The 14,481-nt window shown below is 45.9% G+C and overlaps 2 protein-coding genes across 5 annotated transcripts in view; one reads left to right on the top strand and one right to left on the bottom strand.

Annotated features, from left to right (window-relative positions):
• The window catches only part of LOC135368374 (putative phospholipase B-like 2), a 38,614-nt gene extending 30,934 nt beyond the window's left edge, over positions 1-7,680 (bottom strand). Inside the window, exon 1 of the mRNA XM_064601588.1 lies at positions 7,560-7,680. The gene's annotated coding sequence lies outside the window, so the exon portion shown is untranslated. The remainder of the gene's footprint in view (positions 1-7,559) is intronic.
• Positions 1-14,481, top strand: part of LOC135368375 (uncharacterized) — a 240,734-nt gene that overhangs the window by 222,761 nt on the left and 3,492 nt on the right. The window lies entirely within an intron of this gene.

Here is a 14,481-nt window from a genome sequence, read left to right as displayed (position 1 = left end):
ATTACTGTTCTCTTCTTTTTTCACTGTTCTGGCTTTGTGTGGCTATTAGTATGTTTTCTGAGTTGTCTACGTGGTATGGAGTAGCCGGCTTCCACGTAGTGGTGCCAAATTTTTCCTTTCATTTTCCTTTTTTATTTTTTACTCACTCACGTTAGGACTACCGTACCTATAATAGCGGCTCAGTTGAGAATATATTCCTGTCCCCCACTTTGGCTTCTAGCTGTATTATGAGAGTTGTAAGAATGGAACTTGATCGTGTTCTTATGAGGTGGGCAAGGAGAATGCGACCAGCCGACTCAAATGTTATCTGATGTACTGCTCGCGACAGACTTGTCTGCAGTCTTCATTCAGAGGATGATCCCGTATTGGATTGGCCGCCCCTGAATGAGCTGTACCCATTATTGTGTTTGATGGTGGGCAGTACGCCGTACGAGACTACTCGTCGGAAGAAGCAATTTTGCGACACCTGGATATTTGGCCTGGGTATATTCGATTTCAGACAAGTGTGTCGCAAGCAGTACCTTCGTGTTCTCTTGCCTTTGTGCGTTCATTTTACGTATTTCTCGAAGTTTAACGACGGTGTGCGACAGGGCGCTATCGCCATATCTTGCTTTTAGTTTTGTTCCGTCATGCCTGGTTCCAAATATTTTGCGTTCGGATCACGCTATCACTCGGACATCGAACACAACACCAGAGCTTTCGAACTGTCCAAGTATAATACCGAATGTCGACAACTCTACACACGGCATTCCTGGGGACGTGCGTAAATACATGCTCGCCCATCAGTGGGCGTAGCTACAAGGGGGTTTCGAGGGTTCGAACTCCACCCTGAAATCCACCTTTGGTAGTGCGTCTAGGAGAGGGAAACGAAACGGCGGCTTCAACGCAGCGCATAGCTATTGACATTGACTATACCACAAATTGACATGTTTCATGAAAACTGAATTAATTTTGTCTTCTGGTCCTCTCATATCTGTGCAGTTCAACTAAGAGAAGTAGGCAGAAAGTTTCCGTCGTCGGAGTTTGTTTACAAACGTCGGCAGTCGAGCGAACAAAGGTGGCATTTTAGAATCTAAGACGGCAAAGCAGGGATCAGTTTCCAAGACATAGCATTTGTTTCGGGATATGGATTAGTTGTGTGCAAGCAACCATGTTTGAGTTTCTCCTCCGATAGTCCCGTAGTATTTACATGTGAGCGGTGCAAGGGAACAACAGCTGCGTTGGAAGTGTAGTGTTTCTAGCAATTAGATACCTTTTTTCGGAACTTTGAGACACAAGTAATGACAAAAAAATGTGATGCACAAGTTAACGTTCACATGGGCATTTGCAAGAGCTCGAGAGAACACTTCTCTGTTTGGTGTGGTGATGACAAAACGTGCTCATGTGATGTTAGCTACTACACTGATGTTTGCAGAACTCTGTGACTGTATGTCAAAGGTATACGTGAATAATACTTAATTTGAAAACCCTTGGCACACATGCCTATATCTGACACCTTTTGTTGACCGTACACTTTGACCTTGACACCGTACATCCGCAACCATGTATGCTCTGTGGCGAACCTCTGAGCGCTGCAAGAGATGCTCTGGCAAAGTGAAGTATTCGTTTGGTAGTCGCATACAACTTGGTGTGGTATTTTTATGTTTCCGAGTCATTCGTTGATACGTGTGCGGCACCAAACAGAAGCTGTTTCCCAACAGATCATCCATAGTGGATGCTATCGGCTACGCCGCATTAGTACGATGATATTATTGACTTTGCCTGAGGTCTGAAAATGCGTACATGTCGACACGACAAAGAAATTCCGGTCCTTCGTTCTGTATTACTAAGCGTAATATTAAGATAATATCCTGGTGACAGAGTTGATCAGGAGACTCGTGCGATGGGTCGACACATGGGGCTTCCGTACCGTTCTTCCTGAGCGTTGGGTATTTCCAACAGGCTGAATAAGCAATTCGTAGTGCAACACTTCTCTTTTCGATTTCTATACATACGTTCTTTCCGGCATTCCGTCCACAAGTAAGAAAAACGTGTACTGCCGTACCGATTCCCTGTCTGGACGCGCGCTCCACTCGCAGCTTTTCGAAATCGCCGCCAGGTGGCCACGGCTTCGCTGGAATTGCGATTGTCCCGCCGCTGGCATTTCAGATCAGCAAGTACAAGCACGAAATTATATTTTTCTTCTTTTAGCGTACTTTGCAGCTCCTTTTTCTGCTCTCTTCCTTTATCCTTCTTTTTCTCTTTTGCTACTTTTTTCTTTTTTCTTTTTTTTTTGTAAATGGCGAAACTAGCAGGTAAATGTTCCTAAATAGTGCAATATACCGCGAGATGTACACGGGGAAAACTCCGATGTAGATCGATACATCATATTAATTTATTTCAGAGGAGCGACTGGAAGCAGGCACAAAGCGTCACTTTATACGTGATCGACTCGACTTGTATTGATTGATCGATTGGGTTTATATACGTCGTCACATTTGTTAGCCTGTGGATTAAGGCGATACCAAAAGGTACTAACGCACAAAAATTCCTTCTGGCGGAATAAAAGATGTCGTTACCGTGGAAGCAATACAAAAGAAACTGGCTTCATCTGTCGCGTCCTTCATGATTTAAGCACGAAAGAAATCGTTGGTTCCCTTCCCTTACAGCCGCTATCCTTCCTAATAGCCTTAATCCTTCCTAATAGTCATAATCCTTAATATCCTTAATCCTTAATATCCTTACCTTCCTGAATATTCCTCTTAATAGCCGCTAGACGCCGGTGCGAATACAATGGCCAATCATCGCAGGGCATGCCTTGCAAAGACCAATGGGAGGCCCTACCGCATTGTCACTCCTCCTGGGAGGAAAGACGAGGAAAGCGTAAAATAAGGAGAGTTTGGGAAACTTTCAATGTTCCATTCGGGATGAAGACATTTGTACGCACAACCTGTGTCTGCGAGAACCACCGTATAGCACCATTTAGGCAACGTGCACGTTGTCGCATGCGAAGCTTTCGGCCGCGGTTGCTTTTCGTCCTATCGCGGAATAGAACAAAACGGAATCGTTCCTTGAAGTCATGTCATTGAGAGTCGGCGCACGTGCGTGTGCGCGCAACAGCGAAAGTGTCTAACTTCTTTTTCCCCACCGGAACGTATATCTGCGCTGCGGAAACCGCTTATGTGCCTTTGGGGGTCGTGAAATATTTATTAGGCTTAATCTTGTATGCAGGCTGCGGGGATGGTGTTAACGCATGGCGTATATTTTTGAGGTGGCGCGCGTACCGTCCTAGAAAAAAAAAAAAAAAAAAGGTACACAATTCGGTGAATTAGGCAAAGTGGTGAGAAGAGATCGATAGGAAGTTCGCGGTCGGATGTGAAGCGGTTACCACTTTGCTCTTCTAGCTTCAACTGTGTTACGGCAGCTGCCATTCCAACGACAGCAGCACTTTTTGTCCGAATTCTGCTCGGGTTCGCGTTATGTCCGGCTTGGGTATGTCTCCCTGCTCGCTGGACGGGATATTTAACGTGTCTCCAAACACAGTTTCGTTAGGAGCCACCATGCAAAGCGCAAGCAGACTTACAAAAGCACTCGGAGAAAGCAACCTTGGAATAAATCTGCTCCCGTGACGTCAGTAGCTCCCCGTGCACTCCTTCCTTCCTTCCTTCCTTTCTTTCTTTCTTTCGTTCTTTCTTAACACACGCGCTTATACCCGCTTCTGCTGCGCTGATTACGCCACGGGTCACATGATCAGCCTGCCAGAGGGACTGCTGATGTCACGAAGTACCCTCTCCTCTCGTTCTCTTACACGCTCTTTCAAGGAGTGGAGGGTTTTGAAAGGCCTCGCGCGTGCGCTGCAGGTGGGCTCGTCTTTCTTTCGCGAGAGATCATTTTGTTTGTTACAGAACACGCCGCAGTAGAACACAAATAAGTTATCGGGGGCCTTGCCTTTTACTTATTTTATTTTTTGGTGATATAGTGGAGAATTCCCGAGATCGCGTCGGCGTCCTTGGCATTCGCATGTCCGCATAAAATTCACATCGCATGTGCGCACAGCGCTGGGTATAATAAGGAGGAGACTCACGCCAGTTTACAACCGCCATAGATGGAAAGTGAGATAAAAACCAAAGTACGTCAGCAAAATTTGCCGATGGCGTGAGATATGTTACACGGCGCTTTATTGTGTATGTACTCTTGCCCTACCGCGCGCACAAGCTTCTCGTCCTCGGAGACTTCAAAGTGGACGTTTCACTGGCCAAGAACACCACTTTCCTAACTGATATGTCCAAACCACTCGACCTTACATTGTGCACCGACATCCGCCAACCCACAACTAGACATGGCTCATGCACATTGTAGACTTGGTGTTCCAGAACAGCCCCCTTGTTCAGGACACCACTGACCTCGGCAACCATTTCAGCGACCACAAATCAATACTCATCACACGCTTAAATAAATTTCTCTACACATTTTCATCCGGCCTCATTTCACCGCACACAGAGACGCTGAATTTCACGTCACACGAGTCGAAACAGTCCTGTAATTTTTATTTATTAATTTATTTGTAATATTTCTGGTTTGCTATGTCGTTGAATGGGCCGGGACAGTACAAAATAGCCCTCGATGCGATACGGGCCTCTCCTGAGCTCCCTGTGTACCGGGTTTCTTTTTCATTTATTTTTATTTTGTTTTGTTTTTACTTATTTGTTTATATATTTATTTGTTATGTTTTATTTATTTATTTGTTTAGGGAATAGCAAGCCGGTGTGCTGCATGGCTGACCTTTCTCCTGTTATGTTTCATTTTCCTTTTTTTTTTTTCTGCCTCCCCGAGGTCGACAAGTAACAATACTCAAATAAAGACAGAAAACATGTCCCATTTGATGTCCTGCTGATGTAGGTGATTCCAGTTTTTCAATCGCGAATTCTTCAAACAATCCATGACAGTAAAACCCCGAGACTATAGGGATAACGAAAACAGACACTGCGGCTGCAATCATTTCGTTGTTCTGCGAACGATTTGAACGAAAGTGATACTGCTCAATATTAGGGATGGGCCAACCGTATCCGCGACCCCTCGAATCCTAGGCAGGGATTCGGGATTCGGGTATCCGAATCCCAGTGCCCAAACCGGCGAATTGAATCTTTCGAATCCACCAACCACGTTTGTTTGTTTCTTTTTAAAATTGGCGCCTCCGGAGTCCACCGAAAGCCTGATTGGTCGCTGGGTATTTTCTCGTTTCGTGTTTGTTTACATTGCCCTGGACTGAAAGAGTTCTCTGTGAAGCCGACAGCGGCGAACCCTTTTACCAACACCACACCACCACTGAAAGAGTTCAAGCAGGATGTGGCTTATGGTTTCCGAATTTGTGGAGCACTGGCGACACAGGGGTACACGAACATAGGAAATAGGGGCGACATAGGGGTACAATGTGCCACCTACAAGGAAGCACGCAGACAGCTGCTCAATCCTGACCCCATCAGCTCTACATCTGACATCATCTTTGGTGGCAACTCACCTGGCGAGCGAAGACGCCTACTGGTCGCCTTCCTAAAGGAAACGTGGCTTATATAACGCCTATGGTGTAGGGAAGTGTAGTTTTCTGCGTCTTAGTCGTGACGCAACCTGCTTTCAGCGTGGCCAACCACGGCGCGCAGTTTTTCATCTTCACCACCACCACCACCACCACCACCACCACCACCACGACCACCACCACTGAAAAGGTTCAAGCAGGAGCTCGCATTACAAGTCTAAAGCAACGTGGTTTTGCTTTCGATTGTTTCTTAGTTTCGCGGAAAGAATTCTGGCTCAAGAGTTTAGTCGATGAACAACATGTTAACTAAATTACATTTAAGAAGAAGTATACTGGTAGGTTTGCTCCCGAAAGTGAACTATACTATTTAAACAACGAGATTTGGCCGAGGCAGACCAACAATTAGGGACGACACAGACAAGTATGCTTCAAACGCCGGGAAATTAATGAATGCACACAACTCACCTCAACAAGCACATCTTTTCCCTGAGTTCTTTGCATTCGTATACTATTTAATTTGTTTCTCATTAAACAAAGATATCAAATTTCGCTTCAAAATGCTTTAGAATAGAAGTGTTTTTTCCCCTGGCTTTTTAAACTCTTCTTTTTTTTAAGAAAGGAAAGGAAAAGATTCAAGATTCGTAAGATTCCTGAATTCGCAGAACCTTCGGAACGATGTGCTCACTTTGGTAGAACCAGAGGAGAGACTCCATTGAGCTTATAATGGGCATGGAGTACCATGACCTCAGGGAGTATTTTGTGCATGCGCGCTGTGGACAAGCATACATCTTTTTGTAGATGTCAGTGTCCCAAACTATTTCGCCGTATTTCATGTCGGCGAATTTTATAATAATAATTACTAGTAATTGTAATAATGTTCAGTCATACTCAGTTCAGTCGTGTCCTACACCCTTTCCCTTGTTTCAGTCATAGAGACCGATTAGAAGAGCGAGGCAGGGCATGCTCAGTGAAACGGATAACAAAAAATAACGGCGAGCTGGTAGACATGCGAACCTCGAACATCATCCTCTTTGTGTCACTCAGGCTTTCTATCCTAGAGGCAAGATTTCTATCCTAGTACGAATAATTTGTGATAATTGTGTTGCGGCAGCTAGACTTTCCCAATTTTCGTTCAAATACATCAGGCCTGTTCGCGGAAGAAGAAAGGCATGCAGTGGCCTGGTTCATACAAGTTATTAATGCAATTTATTAGGCAACAATCAGCCACCATATCATGCGCCCAATCTACAACGCAAACGCCCCAGTCAATGTTAGCTTCTCCTGAGCTATAACATTTAAGTCAGTGGAAAAAAAAACTGCACGTTTACAACGTATTGAAAAACACGAACTCCGTCGCTGGCTCTCTGGCAGCAAAGTAATTCGCGGAACACGAACGAGCTTTTGGAGATAAAGCATGTGTGCCCTGCCTGCCCACCGGCATAACGGACCTGCACTCTGCAGTAACGGCTACCCTCTATTACTAGTCAGCCGTTCAGCGGAGCTCCATTTGGTTAATAATTTGTGCAACTTTTTAGCTTGCTGATCGAGTTGGCGGGAGGAGAACGATCGATTTTTCTCGCGGTAAAGGTTAATAGCGGGAAACGTTCGCGTCGCCGCTCCTTGCATAACTGGTCGAGGTGTTTTCCAGATGCGTGTGTGCAAGGTTGTCCTATACGACACATCAAAGTGCTCATCTATTTTCATTTGCGAAATCATCTCCGCTGTTACTGGAGATAATACTATAGTAGTGATGCTATTACACAACACGGTACATGTACTTTGCATGTCTCTGGATGTTTTCCCTGGGTTTTCCTCGGACGCTATGAGACAAATGTCGGCACAATTCCCCATGAAGTCGGCCCAGGACGCACGATCCCCCCTCCCCCCGAGCAACATGCCGCCAGCAGGCAGACCGCTCACAGGAATACCACGCCACCACTAGTATTAGTAGAATTCACGTGACACACATAGTATATGATGTATAGCAACGGTGTATTCACGCGGAATATTCTAGCGGAAGAAAAAGCACACGAAAGAAATTGCTCACGTAGCAGAAGTTCCACCGCGTCTTATGTTGAACATTCGCACGGTGCCGGCATCTCTGCAGTACTTGGCAGACGACACAGTCTGCGTCTTCCTTTCGTCTGCTAAGGTGTATCCTGTGACTGCGTCGCCGGATATATCACACGGTGCACGGAGCGTGAAACGATATCACGGAAAGCCCTCGCACTCGCATGACAGCAGAAAGCCGTGACGCTTTTCGCGTATATGCCGTTGGAATATTCTGGGGAATTATGTCGCTCGTGGGAATACGAAGCGAAGTCTAAAAAGAAAGGCGTTGAGAAAATGACGTGGGGCTTCAGGGCAGAATCCCAGGTGGGAAAAACTATAGTATCGCCACAGTGGCGTCCATGATGATTTGGGCCCGTTTGCAAAAAAATTGAGTACGAGTCTCAGACTCAATCTCAGTAGCATTGGCAGTGCATTGAGCACGCTGCTCGTGCGGGAAGCGCTGTAAGAAGCTATTGAGATCGCTCGACACAAACTTTTTTGCAAATGGGCCCATTTGGTTGTCTCGCGAGGTAAGGACGTAAGGCGCACGAATTCTTCAACGTCGTCGACGCTTTGGCAAATAGCCACCGTCTTTCTCATTTCCCTCAAGAGTAAATTGAAATTCTGCACCGCTTTCAAGCAGACTTTTATATACAACGTCATCAGTCTCGTTTTTCTTTTATATGTCTAATCTAATATAATCTAATCAGAAGTTGTTTGAAGAGCAGATGCAATGCACGAGCCTCATGCATGTCTGTTTCCCCTATTGTCAAAACACATTTATTGCATAGAAATAAGAGTTGATACGACTACGCGCGCTTTTTTATGTGTTTATGGGTGTGTTCTTTTTCTTTCTTTTTTTATGCGCATTAATGTGTAGCTCCGATGGCTTCCTTCTAAAAGAAGAAAGCAAAGAGGAATCAGGGCTGTCGAGAGAACTTATGAGGCTGCACTCCGTGGGAGTCACAAACAGCGTTGGAACAAAATGGATGGGCTTGTCTTTGCATGCACTTATCGCTTATCCAGCACGAAAACAGCAGCCCCTTCTCCACGTCCTTTTTTGGTCAGTGACGAAGATGGAGTGCGGTGGGGAACCGCAAGCCGTGTCCCCGAACTCTGCGAAAAGCAGCCTTCCTATTGCTTTTTGTACTTTACACTTCATGAACGCCGCTAAAGTGTGAAGAAGGGAAAAGGTCCAGGAGAGGGGGTGGATCGACACAAAATTGGTTACTCAGCTTCCCGTATATAGGCATTTCGACTCGTCGGAATGCCGAGTATTTGTCGCCGAGCTCTGGCTTATATATTCGCGCTCATCGTCGTTGGAACTGGACTGCGTACACCGAGAGCAAGCATGACATACAGCGGCATTAAAGGGCCACTAAAGTGCAAAAGTTGCATCGGTTGCGTCGTTCACTATTTATAAGCGAAAGAAACCGCAATTTACACTTTTTCTTTGTCCCTTGCTCTTCCCTTTCCTCCTCTTTCCCTTCTATTTCGCGACGAGAAATATGTGCGCTTTAGTGCCGCTTTAATAAAGAAAAATTATGCCAGCTCGCGCCATACATCTGCAGATTTTCATACCATCTGGAAAAAGAAGCGTCGCGCTGAGATTATGAAGAGCCTACAGTCATGCTGTCGTCGGAGAACAACGAGAACAAATAGACGATGACGATCACATGGGGTGTTCCATCTTTGGGGTGCAGTACCACACCCGTGTGGTAGATGTGACACACAAGATGGGTTATTATGTGTGAATTCAGTGAAATGAGCCAAGGGGAAGTGCACAGGAGGGGTCCTCGGGAGCCCGTGCAATACGAATCAAAAAGGGGAACGAGATGAAACCAAAAGCACCGAAAGGACGACCCAGGGTAATCGGAACGTACACACAGCACAGTCAACGTCTAATGTGGCGAGCATAACGTCGCTACTGCACTGTTGTGTGATGCTTACATTACTTGCAACTCTGATGGCACAAACATGAGGCTATTCCCACAACACTGGTTGTGGTCGCGGAACTTTGACAACGTTTGTGTTGGCTTTTAGACGATACCAAAGCAGCACTCCGATGTCGGGCCGACATCGGCACGATGTGTTCATGCCGACACCCCAGACGTCGGCCCAGCATACACTTTGCAACGCCGCCCAGAGTTGGGCCGATGCCGCGTCAGGATATTGGCCCGATGTCATTTCGACATGCTGCCGATTTGTGACCGATGTTGTGCCAACATATTTTTTTATTTTTTATTCGTGGGTTGGCAATTAACTACAAGAACAACGTTAGGCTGGTTATTTGGGAGGAAACAACGGTTTTATTTCTGCCATTGCTTCGTATACTCGTTTCATTTTTTTTAGTGCTTTCCTTTGTTTCTCGTGTTTCCCATGGCGGGTAATGAGCGGGGCGTTAAAAAGGCAATATCATAAATAGTGTAAAAGCTCCTGGAGGCTGGGACCACAAAGTGCAAGAAGCTTCAGAAAGCGCATTCCGGCATTCCTTTCAAAGCGAAAAAAGCGAAAACAGATAGGGATGTTAACAACGTAGATCTCGCTTGGAAGTATTACGGTATGAGTTTGGGGGAGTACGTAAAAACGTATTGTCCTTGGAGTTATTGGATACGGCAGCTGAAACTACGTCTACCGAGGTTTAGGTGCCTGAAGGATTAGTGATATGTCTTGGGTAGTCCCCCCCCCCCCCGTTTGATTAATGGTGGATTAAAGTAGCGCTATTTTATCTGCGAGTTATCTGGAGCTTCTGTTGGCCAAACAACAGCCATCTGAAGATTGATGATGATACCCTGTTCACTTAGCCTTGCGCTAAGCTGGCATTAGCCTGTGTGACATTTTCGTGTTTTTTTTTTTGTTTTTTTTTGTTTTTTTTTCATTCTATTAAACATACCCCCCATGTTCGTTTGTGTCATGGGGGATGTGCTGGTCTCGGTGGTCCTGGTTCACAGGAAGGGTGTTCACAACGCCCTCAACTAATTACTTTCCTTAGCAGTGGGCACATACGATGTTGTACGGCTATTGGCCTTTCCCTTCTGACCTTTTTTTCTTTTTTTTTAGTTATTACCTTACACATGAGAAGTCGTTTTTAGAATTTATAATGGAGCCCTGTTACGCCAAGAGGGACCTAAAATGACTGGGAGGCATGCGTTTGCCGTGGGTGTCATAATTAGAGATGTAGCGAACCTTTCGAGGTTCAAATTCGCAATAGTTCGCGAAATTCAAACTTTTCTTCGGAAAATTCGAAAAAGTTGGCAGAAGTTCCACTTCGACTGCACATGCACGCCGATCTCCTTACGGGAAGCGGAAGCATATGTTTTATGACTCGAAAACCCGCCAAGTATACTTGTCGTATGCTTGGATTATGACGTTCTATATTTTTCTGTGTGCTATATATTTATTACACTAACAAGGTGGATTGGAAACCTGAAAAGGAAAAAAAAAAGTATAATGCGAGCCACCTGCTGGCTCGACTGAGACGCCGCCGGACAACAACCGTGTTTTCCTGTGCGTCGCTTGTTTGCATAACCTGCGATTTCAAACTATTCCGAAGCAGATGCAGACACCGAGCGGACGACATAAGGGGTAGGTTCGATAGTTGTTGGTGGATTATTACAATCTCGATTACACTTCCTGTGGTTGTGGTTATAAGAACTGTTGTTTTCAATAAACATTGCGTATATAGTTGCTAGTGAGCGTCTGCGTGGTGTCGTTGTCGCTCGTTTCGTCGTGAACTTGTACTGACCAGCCAAACCAACGTTTCGTCATGCTTGACAAACAGGCATTTCAGTTTTAAAGGAGCACTGAGGTGACGCCCAAAATGTTCTTTTTTTTTTTCGTTTTTCGGTGCAGAGCACATACAGACGTTCACATACAGAGCGAGCACGAGAGGACGTTGTGACGTATGCTACTCCCCTCACGTGACCAGTGACGTACAGCGGCACAGCTCAAGCATTTATAAGCGGCGCGTGAGCTGCGGAGAAAAAAAAAAAAGAACAAGGCACGGAGCCTTCTCCACGTCACGAGAGCATCGTGTCGGCCGTCTGCGGCTGCTTTCTCCGACTGTTCTTTCTTCTTTTTCTTTTCTTTTTTTTTTTTTGTAAATTCCATTGCACAGCTATAACGCACCGCAGAGCCAAAATATTTTGCATGGTGACTCCCGCTTGACAAATGAGGCGGGATTTGCGAGCGATGTTAAATGTCGTCGCATTGCCCCTTTAAGAGCTATATCAGTCACAGTATTTTCAACTTTTCACGATAAAGGCCAAGTAGACGTTCCATTGCGAACCTCGGCGAATTTGGCTTGAAATTCGAAAGTTCGTCGAACCTTGCGAACCTGAGGTTCGCGAAACGTTCGCGACGTTATGTCCATGCTATGAGTACAACCTGCAGGTAACTCTGACATCGGGACGAAGAGTAAAACACTAACAGGAGTCCTATTTAGCCAAGGTCGTGCTGAAGACTGGGGAGGTGGTGGGTTCGAATCCTACCACCGGCTGTGCTGTCTGAGGTTTTCCCTGGGTTTTCCGAAGACTTTCAAGACGAATGTTGGCACAGTTCCCCCTAAAGTCGGCCCAGGACGCATACTAATCCCCCTGCCCCCCCCCCCCCACTCCTTCCTGCTGTCCTCTCTCCATCTGTCCACATCTGTACGCCGTTCATAGCCACAGCTGCTTCGCGGCGCTAGCACGGAATAAAAAAAAAAAGGGGAGTCCCAGGCGAGTCCGTGCTTGTTCGGTTATCGGAAAACGAGTGCGGCAAGGAAACAAAGAGACACGCGCGCTTCCAGACGTGACCATCTTCCCGTCGTTTTCGATAGAAGATCTGGAACGAGTCACAAAACGCTTGCAGAGGGCACACACGTGGAAGGTCTCGGAAACAAGCGAAGTGCAGGGACGATAAAACAAACGAGACAAACAAGGCAGTGGAGAATCCTCCCGGATATACCATCAATTGTTCTCTGGACGACGCTGTTGGGCGTAATTTACTGCTCGATGAAATTGATGCCCTTTGCTGTATTGGATTCAAGAGGCGGTGTGCGCTTATTGCTGACTGTGACATTCTCTGTAACTCTGACTACATACTACAGCATTCACTTGATTGTGTGACGTCGTAGCGATGCGGTGGCGCTGCTGTCCTGTTTGGTGGGCAAAAATTGCGTCGTTATTAACTGCAACGTGGTGCAGCTATTGAGATGCTACGCGGTGCAGAAAGGCCAAATACGCCGTACACACCATGCGGTTTCCTACTCCCTTTCGCCCACCAGCGACGTCTGCTCTATGCGCATGCGCAGATGCGCCGTCTTGTTTATAAATAGAAGTGGATCTAGCAAACTCGTGGATGAGGTATCTTCAAAAAACACATATACAATGCAAGAAAACTTTGAACATTGGTGTGGCTTGGTTCGGTGTACATATAGGGAAAAATAAAATGGAAAATGTGGCGAAGTAAAGAAAATGACAGTTGAGGCGTGAAAATGAAAAGCAAATAGCAATCACGTTGATTATTTACAACATTCAATATTGATGGTGTAGAATCTCTTTCTCGTTATACCCCAAACTTAGTCCCGGCGCATATATTACGTCTGAGTTTTTCGAGTTAAATGCTTTTCACAAATTCGGGGGCATAGGTGAGTGCTATTTTTGTTATCGGGTTAAAGGGAGAGGAGAACTTTTGTTACGGCGTGTTCATGTTGTGCGCTGATTTACGAGCTGCACTTCAATCCGTGAATGCAGTGTTGAAACGGTATTACTGATACAGAATTGTTTACTGATGGCACGTTCATTTTCCTTTACAAGCCATAGTGTTCACCATTGCTTTTGTTTGCGCACTTGTTGCGCAAAATGGAAACTCAATGGGAAGGTTCCAGAGAATTATCTAGAAGAACTACAAGGCGTCGCCACAACTACAAGCTTGCGTACTTGCTTAGAACTTTGAAGAAAGGAAGATAACTTTCGTCGTCTTTTTATTTTATTTGTTCTTAATTAATTTCCGGTAATAACCGTATGCAGAGTTGCTGTGTCAGAAGCCGTGTATGGGAATTGGAAATATTTGCTGCCGCTCAAGTACCTTCTGCAGGGGAAATTACGTCGGTAACTCTCTTCCTTTATTCCTTCAACCAGGCCATCCGAGAGCGAGAAGGAGTGTGCAGGTCGCGTCTACGAAAATGAACTTGGAGATGCTCCTTTGCGCATCCTTCGAGCTCCTATGCACATCCGCGCCACTTTTTCTTTTCTTCTTTTTTCTTTTTTTGTTGAAATACAGTGAAACCTCCCATTATGGCCAGCTCTCCTGGACAGACACTGCCCTGCTGCGAGTTTCCTTCAGCAGTCTTTAATGTTCTTACTTAAATACATCTCGTGTACGAACACACACAACCCTCCCTCCCTCCCTTCGGCGGACAAGAATCCTGGTCCCGTGGGTGTCCGTACCGGATAGATTTCACTGTATATCGTTTGGAGATCCGTGGCGGGATGGAAACCGCCCGGATACCAGCATTCCGTCCGCGAAGAAGCATTAATATATCTGCCGACATTCCCCAGGTGGAGCCATAGTCAATCCAAAATGGCGCCGAAGTGTGACATATGCGTCTCAGTGCATTGCTGAGTCTTTAAATGCTATTATTGGACAACTGTGGATGACGTAACGTTCTTGAGCATGTTTGCATGCCAAGAAAAAAAAAACTTTTGCAACACGTGCAGCCTTTGAGCGCCTTTGAGCCACGTGACTCGGGAAAACATGAGGATGCGTCACAGGCGCCATGAGGCGCCGAATGAGGCAACAGCGCGTGTCTGTAAACTATCCCTTGTAATTGCACGCATTCCGCAACAGCTCACGGCATCTCCTTCTACTGTGGCTCCGGTACAGCAATATGTTCTCTCAAGTCACGTTTGGTCACGTGACTTGGCGCTGAACCG

The sequence above is a fragment of the Ornithodoros turicata genome, chromosome 9 (assembly GCF_037126465.1).
Source record: "Ornithodoros turicata isolate Travis chromosome 9, ASM3712646v1, whole genome shotgun sequence".
In the NCBI taxonomy this organism is placed as follows: Eukaryota; Metazoa; Arthropoda; class Arachnida; order Ixodida; family Argasidae; genus Ornithodoros; species Ornithodoros turicata.
This window is presented reverse-complemented; position numbering and strand designations above follow the sequence as displayed.